Genomic DNA, 7,282 nt, shown 5'->3' on the forward strand with positions numbered 1-7,282 from the left:
GCATAAGAATAATTCTATCAATGGTGACTGATTCTCAATTGACAGTAATGCTTAAGCTATAATTGAAAACATTTCCCACATTACAACTTGGTTAATTTGTTTGTTCCTAAGTATAATTTTTGAGATAATTCCTTGCTCTGTTTTGCTCTTGAAGTCTAATCAAGAGGCAGATCTACTGCCAGTTACTGTAAAAAAATAACAGGAATAAGGTCAATGTGAAATGACAAGGACTCGGCTGGTTTTTGTGATCATATCTGAAGTACAAAGGTTGTGCCTTCAGGATTTCATAACCTGAACTCTGAGCTGCCCACAGTGGTGTCATCTGAGACCTTATCTAAGGCTTGAACTAGAAAATACCTTAGAGATTTTCTAATGGGATTTCATTTTTCTTTATGAATATATGCTTGTATCATAGTCCCCAGGTATCTTCTCTGCTTCCTGTAGGAGGATTTGTCCAGGCTCAATGCTGCATGAGTTTCAGGGTCTCCTGTAGGAGGAGTGTATACTGTCCCATTGTTGATACTCTGGATTAGTGATGTACTGGGTCAATGGTATCTGAGAACACACGGTGTATGCTACATATGAGCAAAGGCTTTCAGAAGCATCACACATTTCTACCAGTTCTCTTTTTTCCCTCCAACAAGAGAAGGACATGTCCCAAATAGGGCTGCTCCTCCCACCTAGGTTCTGGAAAAGGGGGTCCCAGAAGCAGATCTGAGCAATCTGTTGACATAAAATATGAACAGGAAATAGATATCTGTTGTCATGAAGCCCCTAAGGTTTTGGAGTGGTTAGTCATCACAGCAATGCAGTATTCACTTTTATCCTAAGCCTCTTATCATCAATGAAGGTGAGCATAGACATGTATCCTATCTGAACAAGGATCAGCAGGATATTACATCATTTCCTAAATTGAATCATATTCACATTCCAAGATTAAATGTTAATTTGATCTGATAAAATATTCTTGTAAGTCAATGTTGTTGACTATAGTTTGCTAGTACTGGGAGTTGTTTAGACTTTTCCCGCCTCCCTCAGTTCTGCATCTGGGTCTATTCCTTTCTTTTTATTTTATCATTATCTATCTTTAAAATCGACTGCCAGGTTTTCTGTATCTTTCTATTGTCCAAGGGAGTTTATACATCCTAATACTGTGTATTAGTTAAAATTTAAAAGCAGTCTCAGGAGGCAGGGCTTCAAGATGTTGGAATAGAAGGATCTGGAGCTCACCCTGTCCCACAAATACATCAAAAATACAACTACATGTGGAATAATTCTCACAGAATACCTACTGAGCTCTGGTGGAAGATCTTGCACAAGTGGGACTACAAGGAAAACACCATTAAACTGGATAAACAACTGGATCCTACTGTATAGCAGAGGGAACCATGTTCAATACCTTGTAATGGCCTATAATGAAAAAGGAATATGAAAAGGAATATACATATATGCATATACATATATTTATATATATAGTACACTAGAAATTAACGCAACATTGTAAATCAACTATACTTCAGTGAAAAATAACAAATAGAAGCATATATATATATATATATATACACAAAAAATAAAATAAAATCAGTCTCCTTGAAAATTATCTTTGTCTTCACTATATTTATTTTTGCTTAAACTTTTAGCAATTCAAAAGTTTGTGCTAAGTAAACTCCTTATAAAAATATTCTTTCTAATTTTTGATGTAGCAGTCTCATAAAGCTGTATACTTTGGCTCATCTTACAGTTCAACACTGTACTTCTCATTGGTACCCTCCTTGGCATTTAACTTTCTCCATCAACTATTTCCTTCAGGTACTTCTCATGGTATAAAAATATGTTTATATGCCCTATCTGCAAGAGTCCCTTCTTCAATTCTCTTTAAATTTTTTGTGGAAGGTACATACTTCTTTCATTCTTTCCTAATCTTATTGCCAACTATACAGGTGGGATTAAAAAGTTAACACATGTATTTAAATTATCACATTTACTAAAATTACTTTTCTAAGTTTTTTTCTTCATTATTATTTTTTTTCAAGGTCCAGCTTCAATGACACATTTTCTGTACCAGGTCCCTTGAAATTCCAAATTAGAACAGTTAGTCCATCCTCTGTGCTCTTCTAGAACTTTCCACATCATGCTAATATAGTAATCATTATATTATATTTCAGCTACATTTGGACATATTTACCCTCTTTCTAAACTATGTTTTCCCTTGTAGCATTGTATTCATTATAGAAAACCATCTGGCATATCATAGGTTCTCACTCAATTTTTGCTGAATTTAATTGGAATTCAAGAAATTGGCATCCATCACATTCATCCTTCCTAAATTATTAGGTATGAATTGGCTCCAATTGAAACTCAGATGAATAGAGGGATAGAAGAATTTTTGTCAAATTTCCAGAAGTTATTTTTTTTCCTTTCATTGAAGTGAAGATTGGAATTAATATTTAAAAACAATGCTTCCCTCTGCTTGGATTTCTGGTTGTATAAATGTTAAGCAGATGTCCTACACTAGAATACAAACTGTAAAAAAAGAAGAGGTAAATAGCTCTGTCTATCATCTTTAGAGTATTTATCTTGTGAAGGACTTAAATTTCTGAGAACACATGATTCCAATATGTGAAGGTAGAGAGAGGATTGGAGAATTCCAGTTAGGAGCTGGAGACAGCATCTGGACACTTCTCCTGGAAGGAAGGTAAGAGTGAGGTGCGTAAGTCATCCTTGGAAACAAGACTCCAGCCTTAATTAGTAAAGGTTACGGTAGTGCTCACTTTGGTAGCACATATACTAAAACTTGAAGGATACAGAGAAGATTAGCATGGCCCCTGCACAAGGATGACACACACCAATTCAGGAAGCATTCCATATTTTTGAAAGAAAATAAGTATACATACGTATGTATATACTATGCTGTACACCAGAAATTAACACAATGTTGTAAATCATCTATAATTCAATTAAAAAAAAAAAAAAAAGAAAGGGTTGCTGTGAAGGACCTTATGCTATGTAACATTGCAGTAGTGCTACATATTATGATTTTCCCCTTTCTAGATTGTCATTCCCTACTGTTAACCCCATGTCTTCTATAAAGCTTGGTTAAATGTAACTTGGCTTTGAGAAATAAAGTAGGCAATAAGAGCCCAGGGGAGTAGGGCTGGAGGCAAAAGTCTGGAGAAGACAATTCTAAGATATCACTCATGCAGTCAATCAATCAAAAACATTTGTCAAGCACCTAATATGAGGCAGGCAATGGACACAGGGCAGTATACAAGACAGATAAGATTCCTATTTACAACCTACTACAACAAATAGAAATTAAACATATGGGATCAATATCTAATTTTGCTTTCAATTTCAAAGGTTTTCTTTCTCTGGTTGAACTCATGAGCCAGTAAGCCACCGCTATTGGGATGGCTGTAACTTCCGTAATGAAAGGCAAGGCAACAGAAATTGTCATAAAATCTAGAATTGAATTTTAAAATAAGAAACCCTTCCAAACTCCTGTAACCACAGATTTATGCACCACTTAAAATAAATACCTACCAATGAAACTAATCACTGTAATTCTTTTCGGGAGAAACATTTATACTAGAGGTATCCTCATGATACCTCTTGGCTTGATTTGGCAGAAATGCAAGATAGATAAGCTACTTGGGGAAGAGGGAACATGTCCTAATCCCTGCCCCCAGCTCTTTTCAAAATGTGTGCACCAGCCTGAGTTTTCGCATGTAATGCCTACGTCTAATTATTTAGCTTGGCTCCAAAGAATTGGTGAAGCATGCTGTTTATGGCAAAAACCTGCTGATTTTACACCCTGAACTAAAATCACCTACCCAAGCCTTGAAACTGCCTCAGTGACAGCCCTTCAGAAAGCGAGTTAGCCACTTACCAACACTCAGCACCAAGGCACCAAAAACGCGAGAAGTAGCATTTGAAATGGGCAAGAGAATAGAAATGAGAAGCTAAGCTTCAGAGAAGTAAGTGAGGAATTTCCCATGAGGTTTATTTTACAAAGAAGAAGAGACAGGCAGACAAGGAAAGAGAGGGCAGGAGAGTGAGGGAGAATAAGCAATATTAAATACAGCCACAAAAGTATGACTTGGAATCTAAGGAAACTATTGCAAATCAAAATAAAGAGAAAATAGAGTTTGCTGTTCTTTGTCTGTTTCACATTTCTCACGTATAAAACCTCCAAATGTGAAAGCAAACAATAGTTTACCAAAAATGTCCTAACATCATACTACTGATTGCTCTGCTATTCCATCGACAAGTAGACATGTAGTTGAATGGAATTACTCATTGCTATGTTTTTAATCTTAAACCCTAATCATATACTTCTCTCTTGAGCGCACTGTGTTTAAACTTCAGGTTCTTTCCAACTTAATTAAAATGAAAACAGTGAGGACATTTCGAAAACTCCATGAAATTTCTGGTTCAACACCTGGTATTTTGCCCTGTGTAACAGAGACTAAAAACAGAGATAACCCAGAGGGACAGAATGACTCAGGAGAGCACCTTTCACTTCCATGTTGGTAGTTAAAATCCAGCCCAAAGCTGCAGTGACTAATCTGCTTCCATCTGGTTGTTCCACAGAAGCAGGTAAGAAACTGAGGAAAGGTGCTCATCAATATTTGATAATCCCGTTAACTGGTAAACCCCCGGGGCAGTCACTGAAAGGATGGTTGATACTGGAGATACAGAGAGGACACTGATGAGACACCAGGGGTTCTTTCTTCCAGATGCGGAGGAACCATTCCTATGTTTTTCTTAATACTTGATATAGGAATTGTCTCTAGTAGTATTTGACATGATGAAAAATTATTTTGTACTTTTCCAAAGACAAAGTATTTTAAAATCTCTCAGAGATAGTTCAAATGATGAGACTCAAGAAAAGTCCAATGGATGGTAACTGTGTTTACTCTGTCCACAGTCTATAAAACACATATAACAAAGAAGTAAGATGTTTAACTTCTTATATTTGGAAGTCAGCATGTGGATACATTCTGTACATCTGAAATATCTTTATAAATAAGACAGCCCTCATTATCTGAAGTTAAATGTTACTGAGTCCAAACTCATTCTGCTCACCACATGACAGGCCAATAAATGGGGAGATGAAGTGTTGGGGCAAGGAATAATGATTTTATTCAGAAAGCCAGCAGACTGAGAAGATAGCAGACTAATGTCCTGGAGAACCATCTTCCCAAAGTCAGAATTCAGGCTCCTTTTATACTAAAAAAGGGTAGGCAGTAGGCTTGGTTGTTGTAAACTTCTTGGTGTAGAAATTATTTGTTCTTAGAATCCTTTGTTCTTGCAGCTCATGATGTCCTTGTAAACCTCCAAAACAACAAATGTTATTTTCTATTCTGCAACTTGTTATCTTTATATGAATGGAAAAGTATTAATATCCTTAAAGGTCAGAGCTTTGAGAATGTGATATCCTGTACATTTCTGGCTCTAGGCAACCTTCTTTGACAAAAGGTGCCGAACCAGCAAGACTAAACTTAAGAAACAGCACAGGGTTGAAGTCAAAGGAACAGATCTAATATGGAGTCAAATTTATTTTTTTTTTTTCTATTAAAAGTGTATAAATCAGACCTGTTATCTTCCATTTAGATTCCTAAGTAAAAGGTAATCTGCTAAACCAATTTTTTTTTTATTTTTTATATATTTTTTAGTAAAGGGCATTGGCTAAGAAGAAAAAGATTTTTGCCTAGTTATGCTTCACTTGAATTTTATAACCTTATTTTTTCCATTAACTTATTTTCTAACAAAATCTTGTTATGGTTAATTTAAATGGGAGAACATGACACACTCCTGTGGTCACTGCTACTTCCACTGAGGTTATATTTATAAATATATACATATACATATAACATACACATATACATGAATGCATATATAAAATAGTGAACATAAATAAGTAAATGCGGTTTTCCAGGCCATATTTTCAAGTCAGTCCCTTAGTCAGTCAGCATTTCTGATTGTTGATGGTTCTTAGTAATCTGCCTTTTGCAAAAGCACTCAAGGAGAATCTGAGGGAAGGAAGTAATAAACAAAATCACCCTCATTTTCAAATGAGAAAATTAAGGGTCAGATGGCTTAAGTGAGGTACTCAAAGACAGATAGGTAGGTAAGAGATGATAGATGATAGATAGAGAGGCAGAGGGATTTCTTCTGACTCCAACCTATGTGTATTTTGCCACACAGGGTTGTATGATCGTGTTTGCTAAGGTTCTTCTGGTTGATGTTTGCTCTGGAAAGCATAAGCAAAATAAACTTATTTGAATTTTTTTTGGACAACTCAGGGTAAAAAGCAAAGTGGAACATACAGTTCTTGGTCAGGATAAGACCCAGGCAGCACTGAGACCTCAGGCACAAGTTTACAGGAATTATTCTAAGGTGTCAATTTATCTCTAAGATCTCTTTTAGATCCCAGGAGTCTCAGTCCCTCTATTTCTATTCGAGTTGTAAATTCTGAAAAAGAAAATTTGATTTCCTTAAACTGGAGCAGATTATATTCCCTTAGTTGAAAACAATGGCCAGTGAAACAGGTCCCAGAGCATAGCTGTAGCTCCTGGAGCAACTTACTGAGGTGCGAAGTCCCATAAAAAAAGACCGGCAGGACCCCAAGCAGGGCCACTACTCTCTTGCCAACACTATCTGGTTCCCTGTCCTAGTGGCATTATCTCTTTGCCTCCGAAACGGCTTATTTCTAGGAAAGTGGAACTTACCCCTAAAATTCTATTGGTTCCCTGAGCTAACTCCTGATTGGTCCATTTGTAGTGCTTCATTTGCATGGATCTCACTCCTGATTGATCCATTTCTATCACTCCTGATTGGTACATTTCTACAAAGCTTGTTCCTAATAAGTCAACTTTTGTTATACCTTATTTGCATACGATGTTGCAAAGTGTAAACCGGCAACCTATAAAAGCCTGTGTAAACCTACAGATGGGGGCCAGAGCTTGGAGTATTAACTCCTCTGGGCCTGCTGGCATAATAAACCTGAGTTCTCCAACTCTGGGTGCTGCTTGGTCTCTCACCTGGATCCAAGTTGCTGTCACAACTGAGCTGGAACACTGAGCTATAACACACTTTGCTGCAACATTTCATGTACTGAAACACTTCCCAATAAAGGAAGAATCATTTTCAGTAGTGACACTCAATGCTAATGTTGCAGATAGGATTTTGGATCCTGAAGGACAATTCAGATATAATACCCCACCTTAGGTAGCCAGTATACAGGGATCCTATCATGAGATTAAGTCAGAAATATTCA

At 36.6% G+C, this 7,282-nt stretch overlaps 1 non-coding gene across 1 annotated transcript; it reads left to right on the top strand.

The window, feature by feature from the left end:
- Positions 1 to 2,763: 2,763 nt before the first annotated feature.
- Positions 2,764 to 2,872, top strand: LOC123617164 (U6 spliceosomal RNA). Its single transcript, XR_006725265.1, has one exon. It is a non-coding gene; the product is annotated as a U6 spliceosomal RNA (small nuclear RNA).
- The last annotated feature ends 4,410 nt before the right edge of the window (positions 2,873 to 7,282 follow it).

This window comes from Camelus bactrianus, chromosome 8 (genome assembly GCF_048773025.1).
Source record: "Camelus bactrianus isolate YW-2024 breed Bactrian camel chromosome 8, ASM4877302v1, whole genome shotgun sequence".
Lineage (NCBI taxonomy): Eukaryota > Metazoa > Chordata > Mammalia > Artiodactyla > Camelidae > Camelus > Camelus bactrianus.